We start from the raw sequence: 16,044 nt of genomic DNA on the forward strand, positions 1-16,044 counted from the left end.
CAAGTCGTTTGTGCTTGCCACCAGTTTGGAGCACCTTGAGTCTTTCTTGCTTGTCTATGAAGGAGCACTGAAGTACGACTTGAAACGGCAGGCCTCCAGAAGCCAGCAGTCGCACGTAGTCGTGAAACCAGCGGTGGTAGACCAAGGTTGAGTGCGGTCGAGTCCCGCGTCGCAGCGCTGCGCGCAGTCACACACGGAGGCCACCAGTGTTGGGTGTTTACTCCCGTTTGTCCGTTTATTAGAATTCGCAGCTAGGAACATATTCTGGATGAGTAATTTAAGATTGTTTCTTCGCTCCAGAGCCCGTTAGCAAATAATATCAGCTGATGTGGTTAAGCATGAAATACTTGGCAATGACTTCTACGTTCGCCTCTGAGTCGCGAGTTGGCAGTCCGAACGGCTGGTGCGGAAGCCGAGCGCTTCCCGCTGGGTCCCAACGGGTGCTCGCCAGGGCGGGATCTCGCCGTGCAGGAACGCTTCTCGCCGGCTCTGTGGGACCCGCCACCGCGCCACGCGGTATCGGCCCGAGAGGCTGCCCTAGGCCGGAAGACCTGCAATACAGGGAACGTCTGCATGGCTCTCACACGCTGTCTTTCTGCGTGGATAGTTTGAACACATACTTAGCAAGAAAAATGATCAAACATTATCAAGACAGCGCAAAAACTTTTTGACAAAGTACAAAATGAACGCGAAGCACACAAGCGCTAAAATGTCATCTTAAACTCGAGATTAAGATTCAGTAGGAAGGTAAGCGCTTATGTGTGCCGCGCTCATTTAGTCCACTCTCCCACAGTTTTTGTGCTAAGACAACCCATCAAAGCATTTACATCACGCTCACTTTTGCACAACATTGCCGCAATACGATTACAAACATTCTGTGCAGCCGGCGTCAGTTGATGAGGGCTGGCAGAATTTAAGAGAAAAAAAAAGCTTATTTTTCATTGCTCGGGTACACGCAGCATTCGGGGTTCGACATTTTACTGCAGCGCATTCGAGAATCGCTGTTTTGTACGACGTTTCTCGCCGTATACCCACTGCACCAGCATAGAGGATTTCGGTGCATCCCACGCACCGCAAACATTTCGCGCAGGCTGTACATTTCAGCTCCAATAAAGGCCATATAACGTTCATTGTACAGGCGCTTAAAGATATTTTAAAATATTAGGAAAAAAGCATTTTCTATGCCGAAGCTAATAGAAAATATCACCATCATTACTAACAACTGATTTTATGGACATCTAGAAATCTGCCTTAATTCAAACCTCACTTTAAAAAGGGCCTTCATTACACTTACCTGGCCCTGGTCTCACATCAAACTACGGTGAACTTATACGACTCACGTGCAGCGTAGGCTGTTGCATTAATGACTCAGTTGCAGCACACATAGTTGCTGTCATGTGTTATAGCTCCATTTTCGAAGAGTTTCACTAAGGTAGATCAGAAACACAAACGTTGAGAGGAAATAAACTTTTTGTATGCTATATGTACGTAACTACGTTATCTCGCGTGCCTTGTCATGAGGTGCTGGCCAAGGATAATTCCAAAGCTTTTATCGGCTCTGTGCTTGAGGAGTTCCTATAGTCAGATGACACTGAAGGCGAGAAAAGCCCCGCCCAGGTGACCGAAGCACGGCATTCGATCGTCTACGTGACTAAAAAAATAGTCCCGTTCATGCACTGGGCAATGTTTTCTGAAAGCGGGGTCGCCGGCCATCCAGCTCATCACATCAGCCTGAAGCTGGCTCTCATTGGTGTAGGCTCGTGTGCATCCGCCTTTGAGTACAAAATGCCGGAGACTTCTGAAGTTATATCCAACTATAGAAAAATTATTTTACTGTGGAACCAACGCGGCTACAAGCTGTGGTTATTGCGTCAAGCGCCAAACACACCAGAAGCAATATCACTCTATAGAAATATGATGGCAGCTGGTGCTTTCAGGATATTCTTGGACTAAAAAGAATAGTTGGGCACTGGAATCAATATACCGACTAATACTTCGCTCAAGCTAGAAATGAGGAGAAAAAAGTGTAATCGGCACATTTGCCCTCGTCGTTGTCACTCATAGGGAAAACAAATTCTTAGTTGCCCGATAGAAATGATAGCTTCCAGCGGCAGCAAGTCACATCTACACCATATATACATTCGCGCCCATTTGCACAGTTGAAAAAGCAAGAAATTGTTACGTCCAAAACAAAACACAATAATATAATCAGCAGAGCCACTGCTTACTAATAACTAATGAGACACATGCATATGTGATTGAGATGCATAGTAGGCTTAGAAAAGCAGTTTTTATTGTCGTAAGCAGTATATACCATTAGTATATGCCTAATGTACATTCTCACCGACATTTCCGTGTGCTCAGGCTTGGGTGCACGTTAAAGAACCACATGTGGTCGAAATTTCTGGAGCCCTCCACTACGGCGTCTCTTATAATCATGTGCTGGTTTTGGGACGTTAAACCCCACAAATCAATCAACCTCACCGACATCGTATAAGGCGTTCTACAAAAATATATTCTTGCCTCCACTCTTCTGTCTCCTTTCTCTCTCTCTCTCTCTCTCTCTCTCTCTCTTAGGTTTACTGTATACTAACGTGGAGGATTAAATTTTACAGTTTAGCATTTTGAGGTACATCCAGGTAAAGTTAATGAAATAACTTGATAGTATTTCTGACTGGTGACACTCCTCACACGAAGAAAAAACAAGTTTTAACGTTTCAATTTGTATTTAGAAAGGTCCGAGAGCTATGTGGATGGGTCAGGCGTCTCACATAAGAATGATGTTTAAGATAACTTCCCCCAGGAAGGGTCTACTGCCACCACTTTAAGAGTACTCTGTCACTTGGTGCCGCAAAAATTTATGTGTTTTGACGCCCAAGCAAAACTGAACTCGAATCCGCAATTAAAAGCAGGGTCATCAATGGATTGTGTTTAGTGCGTGAGAACCGTTGTGGAGAGCTGCTTAATGTTCATCTGCTCGTGCGAGTTTGAAGCGACAGAGAGCGATAGGTTGAGCCAGAGAGCAAGCAGCTGCTCAAGATAAGTTCCAAGCCGAGGTCACTGTCGGAGTAGTTACCGGTTGCAATGAGAATTCAAGCCTAGCTTAGTGTACGCTGTTAGTAGGAGGTAAAATGCCCTAGTCTACTAGTTAGTGGTCTCTCTCTCTCTTTTTTTTTTTTGCTTTTTGTCTCGGAAGCATGCCCAACCGTGCATATCGGCATGAAGTGATAAATGCTGTTTGGATTATGTTAATTTCACGTCTAAAACTGTGGCTTTGGACGGAAAGTAGCAAGAAATGGTCAAATAAATGATAGGCAGCGTTTGAAAAAGACTCCAGCTATGGTTCACCAGTCAAACATAGCGTAGTTTAAGCCGACAATTAAAGGAACACTGAAACTGTAGTAACAACAGTGCAGTTTTTTTTGAAGGGTAGAAGGGTGTTCAAATATTTTTTATTTTGTGTTCGTGGTGCGTGCGTTTGTATATATGTGTGTGTTCTATACACGTGTGAAACTGGACACTTTTGGCGAGGGGGCTGTAACTTTTCCATCCCTCTCACCATGCTAGTGAAACCTGATAAGCGTTCACTTGGCGGTGAACGGTATTCATGTAAGGTTTGTAACATATATAGCTGAATGTCTCCTCCAGCAGAAAATTGTTTCTTTTATGTTGTGTCTAAAAGAACAACTACTCTATAAGAAAAAATTGAGTAAATAGGGCGTCACTTTGTTTGACAACAATTATCAGTATCGGCCTTGCGTTTCTTTTTTTTGCATTATTATCGTGCGCTCGGCACTTTCAAGCTACAAACTTCACGCGCTATCAGTGTTAATTATCCCTCTTGAGAGGAAACTGACCAGCGTAGAGTTTTAAAGTAAAGAGCCATACGTTGTAGTAAGATTTATTTTTCAGAGCTACGGTTTAATTTTGCCCACGTGATGGAGCAACAATTTTAGAAATCATTAAACTTTCCCGCAGCGAAAATTTCCTGTCACCTGTCTTACTCTCACTTAGCCAACAAGTCCACTTTGTTCCAAGTGAGATTGTGAATTGATTATAAACCACCGTAAATCCATTTTCAACACCCATGTCGGCTTACAGATTAATTAAGCCAGTCCGTGCAAAGGTTCAGCCCATGAGTAGCATTCTCTTGATCTCCTGGTCAATTCAGAGCTGTTGTTTCACCCTGATACATCACTTTAGTGGTCCTATATGGATTTGTTCCTTTGCGCTGCCTCTTTCAATGTCCGTACGCTCTTGATTTATTCACCGAGAATGTCGTGATGTTGAAAATATATCGCACAAAGTTTAAAAACCTTTCAGAAGTTTGGAAATGTAGTCTATACTGTGATCTCCACAGCGCACTCCACTCAATGCGACGCACAGTGTGCATCACATTGAATTCGTTTATGTTGTGGTATACCACAACAAAAACCACAACATTCTGCGTAATGGTATACCATTACGCAGAATGATAAATTTCCTGTGCAGTCACTGCCAAATTAGTGCACGGTTTTCTTACGCATCACTTTTGCCTTAAAGGTCACTTTTACTTTCGGCAAACGTAAGGTGAATGAAATATGTGACCTAAAGCATTAGTAAGCAAATTTCGTTAGCTATTCCTCATTTCAACGGGGTCTTTCCTAGAAACGCTAAGATGAATGAGTCGATTGGTTTTGATACTCGATCATATCCGGACGAATTTTTATAAGTTTTTTTTCGTTATCACTTACAACTTAAAAAAATCACACATTCATCGCAAGAACGAAGCAATAAATGTGATAGTAAGAGATAAGAATGGTATGCGAAGTAAATCTAGCAAATAACTTTTTTCTAATGTGACCTCGCGTGAATCTACAAATGCTCCTTTATTGGAATACGGCCGCTTCAGAGCGCGAAGTTGTTTTCGTGCGGTGGGTCGTCTCAACGCCAGTAAGCGGACAGAGGACACCACATACAAGGGTACACGAGCCATCTTCTGACCTCTGTCGAGATAGCGCGTGCGCTTGCACTCGCGCCCTTGTGATCTAAATTCGCAGGTGCCGCTGAACCGACGTAATTGATATGTGGGGTAGATCTGATTTGATTGATATGTGGGGTTTAACGTCCCAAAACCACCATACGATTATGAGAGACGCCGTAGTGGAGGGCTCCGGAAATTTTGACCACCTGGGTTCTTTAACGTGCACACAAATCTGAGGACACGGGCCTACAACATTTCCGCGTCCATCGGAAATGCAGCCGCCGCAGCCGGGATTCCATCCCGTTACCTGCAGGTCAGCAGCCGAGTACCTTAGCTACAAGACCACCGCGGCGGGGCGCTGAACTGACGTAGCAATCCCTCATCATATGCACCGTTCTCTGAGAGTGAATGCATCGCCACCTTGACAGCTTTCGAAAGGTGCTAGTGTTACGTAACATCGCTCCATGCGTGATTCTATGGCCCCAGACTGCGCATGCTCGCGCGCCCCGTGTTCGAACTTAATAGCCATGTGCTCGCCATGTTCGAACTTAATAGCGTGTAACGTATCGATCAAGTCTTATGATAACCCAACATGGCGCATGCACAGAACCGGCGATGACATCGCTGAGTCTACGTCTGTATGTAGACGGTTTGCTTGCTTTCTTGCATATTGCTTGGTCAATGGTTCCCACTAGTGGGAATGGGCCAAAAAGCTGATGGTTTACGTATATGAAAATTTTGAAAAATAATACACAGTCATTCATAATAGAAATCACGTCATGTTAAGTACTGAAAGCATTATAGCTCATTTTGCTCATTGTAAGAAATTTTAGTTGTAATAAAACATCTGCAAATACATAAAGCACAAACTTGTGGTTCTGTGAAGCGCTGAATTGTTGATTCTAATTATTTATGAAGAAACTCTTCCTGTATCACAAATGTGCTCACAAATGATCATAGAAATGTTTTAGCAACAAAAACCCAATAAATATTTTCTGATGACGATAAACTTTATTAAATTAGCAGGAAGATCCACCCTTTCAGTGGAGGGGGAAGTGCCCTTCCTAATTTTAAAAATAAAGTTAACTTTTTCATTTTGTTTCACAACAGATAAGATTTCCACCACTTCCTGCTAACTACCCGTGTATTCGTCTTGGTAATATTATTTCGTGAATAGCGCGAATTATCACAAACACCTTTCTATGCGCAATACTCATGGTTGCGCAATACCCACGGTGTCGCACCTGGCGCAACTCTAGCTATCTCTCACGCAACTGTGCATGTATTAATGGGACTCTTCGCACTAAATGAAACCTTGATTGATATGTGGAGTTTAACGTCCCAAAACCACCATATGATTATGAGAGACGCCGTAGTGGAGGGCTCCGGAAATTTAGACCACCTGGGGTTCTTTAACGTGCACCCAAATCTGAGCACACGGGCCTACAACATTTCGACCTCCATCGGAAATGCAGCCGCCGCAGCCGGGATTTGAACCCGCGACCTGCGGGTCAGCAGCCGAGTACCTTAGCCACTAGACCACCGCGGCGGGGCCTAAATGAAACCTGTGTATGCTTTTCTTTTTTCGAAGCAGTTTCAAGCCTTGGTATATCTCTGGGGTATAACACCCGACTTCCACGTAGAAGGGCTCGGCTGGTTTGCCACTTGAACGGAGGATCTTTTTTTTTTGCTGACTTATTTGCACCTATATTGCTTTTCCGCTCACAGCCAATGAAGCCGATACCCAAATTTTAGGGGCACAAGCTCTTTAACGCTTTTACGTTAAAAGGACACTGCTTCTTTCTAACATATGCCTTCCCCTTTCATTACAAGAAAAAAGGTCCTAGGATATTATTGCCATTGAACAAAACTTTATCTTCACTCACGTATAACAGTACTTTTCCAAAATATAACATATTCAAAAATGTTTTAGAGGAGTTTCAAAAAGTCGTTTTGGAGCGCAGGCCCAATTCTCTGCAGGTCAATCACACGGCTCGTACTGGGTTTCGTATTCTAAAAGAGAGCGGACATGCTCATCTCTGCTGATGGGACAGAACATATGATACGGACATGCGGTCAGCGCAATACCTTGTCATGTAGGCTGCGGGCAGTCGCAAGCGGTTAATAGATGTTTTGAGACGCTTGCGATGATCTCACAAGGTTGCGACGGAAGTTGTTGGTATGTGTACACTTTGTAATTCACTGCGAAATTTTACAGACAAGGAAAAACGAAAAACATGAAAGGGTGATGTGCTAGCTACGGAGATTTTGTTTGAAGAGTCGCTTTGTTCTTTTTAGTGGGCAAAGTTTTAGTTAACAATAAAAGCCATTAGAAGCACAGTAATAAAACCTTCTCACTTTAGCATTTTTCCAAAACTACGGTGTAGGCTTTTATCTGAAAATATAAAGGCAATCGTATTTTCACCTTGATGATTTTTCTGTTGCCCTTGCGTTTCTATTCATAATCAGTTTCGACACTAGGTCAGCACATTTCGCATTCAGAGGTATGGATTTTGACTCATCGTTAAGCCTCACACCCATTTGAACCCTGCAGCACGTGAACATTAAAAAAAAGAAATCACTCGTTGATTGTCTTCACCAACCCAAAGAGAGAGCCAAGATGCTACCAGCTTCGCCCGCTTGGAAATGATGTATCACACGCCATGAGCAACGTCACAATCAGATTTTGAAGATGCGTTGAGACACACACCTCCTGACCGCAAAGTTATCTTAGCAGCTGACAGGCCGTAAAGTGTGATAATAGACACTCTCTTTACAGGAATGTTTCATGACCATAATAAAAAAAAATGCGGCTTACGCTGAAAATATTCCTAACACAATGCTTCAGCCGATGCGGAACATAACTATAATGAAACCAGCTCAAGAATTGATATCTCAGATCTAACGTCCTAAAAACACAATGCAATTATGAGAGACGCCGTAGTGGGTAGCGGCGCCAGAGCTTTCTACCACCTTGGGTTTTTTAATGTGCAACTAAACCCGAGTAAATGGGCCGCGAGAATTTTCACCTCCATCGAAAATGCAGCCGCCACCTACGAAAGCGAGCGTTTCAGAATTCAGCCTCACGAAAATAAAAGTGAAAGTACCTTCGAGTTAACTGCCCGAACGTTTTGAAATATTAACATAAACCACAATCAAGACAGCACTAAAATTAAATTTAGAACTTTTCTTTTTATAATTTATTTTATATCTCTCTATCTATCTCTATCCTCTTTCTGACCCTTATTTCCCCACCCCTGTACAGGGTAGCAAACCAGTTCTTCTAGGTTAACTTCCCTGTCTCTTCCTTTTATCTATTTCTTTCATTTTTATTAGTGTGCTTTAGGACGGTAATTTTCTTTGAAAGTAGATTTCATTAAAGCGAATAAACCACCTGTACAAGCATATTGGACGTCGCTAACGCAGTTATTGTATTTCAGTTGATGTTAAAGTATAAGTGAGATTCTCCAGACAAGGGTCACTCCTCTTTGAAACTGGCTACAATTCGCTTATGAAGATTGATAGCTTATGAGCTTTTGGTTAATAGAGAGCTTTGGGGGTGGTGGGGAGCATTGAAGAAGCGTTTTCTCTATGACTGTTTTTGCCATTGACCTGCTGTCTTCTCTGATGATATGTCCTTCACTACCATTGCCCGAAGTATTATCCAACTATTGGTGAATCGAACTGCTTGATCCGCAGCGGCCGCCGAAATTCAAGAGCGGGCACTCGGATTGCGCCAAGCCAGATATGCGAGTGGAACACGTGAATTCCCCGCGTAAGGTCACTCCGGAAGTTGTTTACGCATACGTCACTTAACCAGTACAGGAAACAATTTTCTTTTCTGTTCTCTACGTTTTCAAGGCAACTTTGTCGTCACTGCAAAGCACTGGTTTCGACCATGCAGTCGCCGTCACTCAGAGCGAGATGCGAACCCGCAGCAGCACGTCCAGCACAGTCAAACGACGCCATTTTAGGAAAGTAGTCACTCCGTTGATTGATTGATATGTGGGGTTTAACGTCCCAAAACCACCATAAGGATATGAGAGGCGCCGTGGTAGAGGGCTCCGGAAATTTCGACCACCTGGGGTTTTTAAACGTGCACCCAAAACTAAGCACACGGGCCTACAGCATTTTCGCCCCCATAGAAAATGCAGCCACCGCAGCTGGGTAGGCACTCTGTGCACTTGTACAGTGTGACTAGACACCACCTCAAATAGCACTGAAGACAACCTAGATTACCGACTGTACTGTAAAAGACGGCAATGCATTCTCGGAGTTCCGGCGAAATCCGTATCTGCAAGACGAAGCACAAGAAAGCTCCATTGTGGAGTAGGTTGCTCCAAATGTACCAGCGGAATGCATTTTATCGGCCGCGGAGCAAGAAAGCTTGCTCCCACTCGACGAGTGCAATTCGCCATAACATTTCTAACATAAGACTTTCCTGTGAATGCGTATACAGAATAATTTACTTTCGCATGATCTTTGAAGCAAAAAATAATCTTCTCGACTGCCTTCGTCCTGCGTAGGCTGAGCTCTATAGCATAGGCTGCGTGGGTGTGCACACACAGTCAGTGACAATGCCATGATTGGTTTGCAGCATGCGATGAAAACAGGCTTAGCATACGCTTCCGCTGAGTTCTTCACTAGGGCTGATGAGGGGGGTTGTAATACGCAGCATGTATTGCTGAACTATTCGTCAAAACCTTGGGGACAGTTCTCTATACGTGCGATGGTTCTTTTTGTATTACAATGACTGTCTTCTACGCACAGTGAGCAGAAAATAACAAACAGCATATGAGAATATTCACTGCATTATTGAAATGATGAGAAATCACTGAGCAATATTTTTCTTTTAATCAACATTTCGACCGGGTGACCTGTCTCATCAAGCCAAAGCCAAGTTTCCGTCAAACACTGGCTCCAATCACATTCTTTGTTTATGAGCTTTAAACACGAAGGTGTTTTGTGTCGGGGTCCACCATGGCTCCGCAGATGTATCTCCAACACGGAAGTGACGTTGAAAAATACACCAAGTTATTGCAAATAAAACAACCAGAAGGCAAGCATTTGTCGCTCGGAATTGAACCAACAACCTCTCGATTCTGAGCGCGCTGTGCTAACCACTACGTAACGGAGCATACACTGCCTGCAGTGCTGACGGCAAGTAATTTATATACACCATAAACCATCTGGAAGTCTTCGGAACTTCGAGACCTTAGCGCATTTTTTGTTACCGGTGGCGAGGTGGCACGACAGGCTCAAGTTGGGCGCGCTCTAAAGATCATGGCGTCAACGCGGCGTGGTCTCTCCGGCACGCGCGCTTATTACACTCGTAATTTTGGAGAGGACAAAAATCACTTCGCCCGCTGCATGGCCACGTTTACAAAAAGCGCGCACTGCTGCCACACGACGCCGAAAGAATCGTGACAGTTCTTCGCGCTTGTCCTGTGTATACTTGTGCGCTCGTTTTGCACGTCTTTTTTAGTGTCGCGCTTTAAATTTTGCGCTTTAACAGTTTTATTGCGAGAGCAATGGTATGGACATGATCGGCTAGATTTTGCCGTCGGCGTCGACGTTGGTGTCACCGTCATTCAGCGTATATGTTAACGTATCTATACATATGAAAACGCAAAAAAGAAAAACGATCCAGAAAAAGACTGCGGCGCGCGGAAGCGAACATCCAACCTCTGGATTGGGAGTGCGAGGCGTTAGCCACTGAGCCACGAAGGAGCACCTCCTTGAACATTCAAATGACCGGCTATTTATATCTACCACTTACCGCTGGCATGGGCATCTCGGGGGAACTACTGTCGTGTTTTCAGCATTACCAGCGAGCTGGCGCAATGAGCGCGCGTCGGCAGACCGTGAAGACGCGGCGGCGCGCGCTCTCATTTCCCACGCGTACTTTGCGCCGCGGAGAGGAGAACCTCTCGCGTGCACTCACTTATCTCGTGGTGGGGACAATCGTACGCCTCGGTCTTTCACCGAAACAATTCTGTTGTAGTTAGCGGGCGCAAAATTGTCAATTCACTCGATGCACAGTCTCCGATTGCGAAAAAGGTGCGCTTTTCAGACACAGCGAAGTAACAACTCAGACGCTTATTCACGTTCATCTGTACCTGTAGTACGCTTCGTGCGTCATTTGTGCGTAAAAAACGCGGGGCACGTTTCGATCTACTTGCCATTCTTCGCGTGGCCTTCCAACTTGTTGCTATCGCGTTCATTGCTTCACCTTTGCGGCAAAGCTATAACTTTTTTAGTCCGCTCTCATCCTATGTATGCTAATTTCGCGCATGCTTTCTGCTTGAGGTGTGCACTGCAGGTTTCGAGTTGCTTGCCATTCTTAACATGACTTTGTAATTTCAAACCGCTCCTGAAACAATACACAATAAACGCTCAACTATATATACATCTGTAAAGACGCGTTTCCCTTTCGTTCTATACCGGTTCCTATATTGGGAGATCAGCCACATTTTTCGTTTGATGAGTGTCGACACATGACCATTTTACAACAGAATACTGCTTCCGAATTCAGCGAGCTCACGAACTTGGGGTGCTAAGCTGACCCAAACACACAGTTACAGTATATGCTGGAGCCAATTTATATAGTTGCCTTACCGAAACTGGAGTGTAAAAAGGAACGTTGAGACGCTTGCCGTCTCAATGTTTTGTCGTCTCTTGCTGCACTGAGTCATGTATTATTCTGTGGTCTACCACTCACTAAGGCTATGCTCTTGTATCTGTTTCTAGGTCATTGGTCTCAACCAAGACTATGTAAGTTCAGTATGCCTTTTGAGAAAATGCTCCACCCTTGACGCAACTTCTTGAGTAGAAAGCTTCAGCCAAAAATATTTTTCTGATTACTATATATGGCCATCACTAGCAGTTAGTCCTTAAAAAGTACGCTTGGGTTAAACGACTAGCCTGCTAATGTATTAAATTTATTAACAATGTCACCTACAAATGCGGTAATTCTTCAACAATCATTTTACACAGCAGCTGTCCAAGTTTAACTTTAATCAAGTCTTCAAAGTCGATGACCACACACACGTATTTAGTAATGTTCGCGACATTTTTCACCCGTATGAAGTTGAAGATTGATTTGCCGGGCTTGTAAAATGCATACATACTACTGTGAGAAGCGCAAAAACAGGACCGATATAAAGGACCCAGAGCATGTACCGTGTGTACCATCAACGCCTCTGCCGTTTACATGCTGTTTACCAAATGTTCAATAGAACCTTATGGCAATCACATGTGCTCCTAAAGCTAGAATGCAACCTCCGTATGCCTACGTGATAAAACATAGTGTCGATGTGGACCACCCGATAAAGCACTACTTTCAGTGATTTCTCCTTGTGGAACTCAGATGTGTTCACCACACGATCCTCCACTCTACGATCACAGTAGAACACCTCAAGCTGGAAACCGACCTCTGTATGCCAAAGTGACAAAATCAGGTGTCGATGTGGACCATCCGACGAGCCACTACTTATGGTTATCTCTCATTATTTAACATTAGAGCACTTTAAAGCACAAAAAATTTCAGCAGAGCATAAAAATGCGGAAAGCCAAAAGACAAGCGACACAGACTGGCGCTGTCCGTGTCCGTTTCCTGTTGTCCGTTACTGTTTCTCTGCGCTGTGAAAGTTTTCCTTGGTGATGAAGTCCAGCTCACCCAAACGCTCGTGTTAATTGTTTAAAAGCCGACGTAAATCCCTGCGGTTCCGTCATCCACCCTTTCCAGTGCAGCTGCGACCCTGACGAGAGGGACTGCATGGGTAAAACCAGAGTCCTTCAATGATTTTGCATTGAAGGACTCTGGTAAAATAAAGTGAGTGAGCGCAACACTCTCTAGTCTAGAAAGTGTTGGTGAGAGGGAAGCTAAGGATAGCCACCATAGCTTAGAGCAGAAAGGGCACTGACGAAGTATGTGGGAAGCTGCGTAGAGAAGAGGACAGCAAAGGTTAAACTATAGCGGGAGCGGAGCAGGTGTTGGGGACATGAAGAAAAGGCAGATGCGCGATTGGCTGTGCTCTAGAAAGAAGTCAACCAATAGTAGCGTGCGCTCGAGCGCAGGTGGTGCTGGTGTGAGAGGAGGAAAGCTGCGCCGAGCGTTGGTGAAAATGCAGGAAAGGCGCACTGATGCCACCAGCTCCGCTTTTTATCAGCCTTCGAGGTGCTGCGCCAACTGAAGCTGCGCCTAATTGTAGAGCGCGACTGTTAGGCCATATTCCCACTTGAGAAATGAAGCGAAAACGAAAATGCCAGAGCAGCTAGAAAACCATGACTACGCGCGTCCAAAGTGTTCACATTCGTTCTGACCCGGGGGATGCTACCGCCGCCGCCTCTGTCACTACTTTAAGAATTAATTCGATTTCGCCTGCTTTCTGAGCACTAAATTTCCTACCAAATTCTAGCTGTTCACGCAAACTACGGAAAAGAAAGAGCTCACACCTTTACAAACATTGTTTCGGGACATACAACAGCAGAAACGACAGGAGCAAACGCACTGGCAGCAGCGGTGGCGGCTTCAGCCGGCTGTGCACAAAAGGGTGACACGTTAGGGCACGCCAACTCACTGCTGCTGCACCGTCTACTTTTAGTGTTCTCGTGAGTCGTAATTCAAACAGAACTCTCGGTGAACGCGTCTTTTTTGAGACCATGAAGTTTCATTGAGTGGCAGGGTAGTTTGCAATTTGAGCCAAAGCGAGCCATCGCCGCCGCCTTTGCCGCCATGTTGGATCTGCGGCCGGCTATTTAAATGACATGTTTTGAACTAGTGCATTCAAAGCCATGAAGCGCAAAGAAGATCCACTTTCACGTGGTGGAAAATTTGGTCTTGCCCTGATTGTTTCGTTCAGGCCTCACGGCGTGGTATCCCGGCCGCTTAGGTGGTGAAGCGAGTGAATTTCTGGTGAGTTTTGCCGCTTTCGCTCCCTTCGAGGCTAAGTGTGAACGCGCCATTGGCGCCCGTTCCTGCGTTGAGTGCCGTCGGCGTCGTCTGATCGGCAGAGCGAACGCAGAGCGCGGCGGGTAACGAAAGACGGCGATAGCGAGCACAGCGCGAGCAGGAGGGAACAAGAGTAGTGAAGTGACAGGCCCCACGATGCAGCAGTTGTGCGCACGTGTAGAGCACGACGAAGAACAAAACACCAATGGCACATGGGAGGAATTGGAGGCGCTGCTGTCCAGCTCAGCCCTAGTGGATCATATGACTCATCCAAAGAGCTGAACGTATGGCTCATGCCAGTGGGGCCCTGAAATAGAGCACCACCCTGCCGGACAGACTATGCTCTTCACCCTGTATATTTCTCAGGGCACTGAAGTTCTAGTCTGTCTGGTTTATGTATATAACAAATTTTGTACTACTACTACTACTCTGCGCGCTGCCGTACGGTCGCCGATGACGTCATCCTTAAGGTATGCGGTGAGAGTGTCCACCGATACGCGATATAGAAATAAAGCGTTGTATGAATGGAAGCCTTTCTGTGGTGGCTGTTACGCAACACATACACGCGCTATACCTTCCGTGGTCTGCCGGTTAGTGATGCCATCACGCCTTAACATATCAGAAAATCAAAACACCTAAACATACGCGCTTAGAATGCACTTATGCAGCATTGTAGTCGTCGGTGATTTTTTTCCTGCCTGGAAAGCCCCATCCCACTTCCTATCATGCTGGGTGAGAGAAGGGGCAACGGGAGAGGGAAGGGGCCAGCTGAGGAGGAAGCATGGTTCCTCTTGTACTCAGCCCGGCCGGGAGCGGCGTGGTCATAACTTTCCGCAGTGACGGTTGCCAAGGGCAGGGGTTGCAAAAGCAGAGTTGGCCATGACGGCTGCTTGCTTCATTAGCGCTGTCTCCGCGAGTCTAATTTTGAAGGACGCGTCGTCACAGAAAAGCCATAAGCAACGAGATGCATGTGTTCGCTTTTGTTAGCCGCTCTTAACCATGCTATCGCTATAAAAGCTATTGTTAATGGTGACCGAGTGATACGTGTTCACATCTGCATGAGTTTGCATAAGAGACAATGTGCAACACACCATGTAGGGACAATATTAACATTAAATTTACACTCTGCAGAAAGAGCAAGTAAAAAAGGGTATATTTTTGTCCAATATTATTCATCATCCATTTTGAGTGCCTTTTCTTGCATTAGCGCCGCGCGCCCGGTACTTCCAGGCATAAGTCGGCAACAAAAAAGGAAACTTACTCAAAAATATCTAAAAAATCTATTTTGCGCTTGGGGCTCATTCGGACCCCAACTCACTAATGGTTTCCTCAATCGGACGCACTAGGACACGCTCTCACCAAAAGTTTCCCTACCAGACTCACTTGGACTCAAGCTCTCCAAAATATTACTCACATGCACTTGATCAGGCTCATGGCTTGATCTGAGTCTGAATGATCCTGCGTGACCTATGCTTCCAGGTCACGAACAACATGCCCGTCTTCAGCGTGGAATATCAATCTTGATAGAAAAAGGCCCAGAGACCAGCTTTCAAGCAAAAAAATGCAAGCAAGGCAGATGACAACTACTGTTAAGTCACGTGATTTAACATACCAAAAATAAGAACTATCGTTGTGGCAAAACATTGACGCCTTCTTTACTGGATCACTTTCAAGAATGGACAATGTGAATCCTTCTAATGCGTTTCTATCGCGCTACTTCACTTTCCGAGAAATATTGACTTTTTCTATTATTATTTTTGTTTTGTGCAGCAAAGGTTTGTTATGAGTAGTAGGATTAGTGAGTCTGGAATACGATGCAACGACGATTAGAGTAAGGTATAAAAATTGACAATATATCAACAGACAAAAACGACTGACAGACAAGCGCTATAATACTATAAGTGCTGCCAAACAAAATGGCAGGAAGGGGGAAATGGAAGCTTCCGATGAGAAATCCGAACGTTTCATAGATTCTGCTGTCATATTTAACCAGCGCATAATATTTTACTACGCCGTTAGTTGAGGTAGCGTCTTCAATAAAGCCGTTTAGACTGGTACTTTGTAATGGCGTGCATGTAGTTGCTCTATTTCCGCGTGCCTGGCATTGGAGTGTGTGTTATATCAAATT

General features: G+C 44.9%; 1 protein-coding gene across 3 annotated transcripts in view; it reads right to left on the bottom strand.

The window, feature by feature from the left end:
* Nucleotides 1-207: 207 nt before the first annotated feature.
* The window catches only part of LOC119177237 (innexin unc-9), a 73,792-nt gene continuing 57,955 nt past the window's right edge, over nucleotides 208-16,044 (bottom strand). For 2 of the 3 annotated variants that reach the window (XM_037428660.2, XM_075878319.1), the window contains exon 4: nucleotides 208-551. The gene's annotated coding sequence lies outside the window, so the exon portion shown is untranslated. Of the gene's footprint in view, nucleotides 570-16,044 lie in introns of all 3 variants that reach the window. The other variant, XM_037428662.2, reaches the window with a different exon arrangement.

The sequence above is a fragment of the Rhipicephalus microplus genome, chromosome X (assembly GCF_043290135.1).
Source record: "Rhipicephalus microplus isolate Deutch F79 chromosome X, USDA_Rmic, whole genome shotgun sequence".
In the NCBI taxonomy this organism is placed as follows: Eukaryota; Metazoa; Arthropoda; class Arachnida; order Ixodida; family Ixodidae; genus Rhipicephalus; species Rhipicephalus microplus.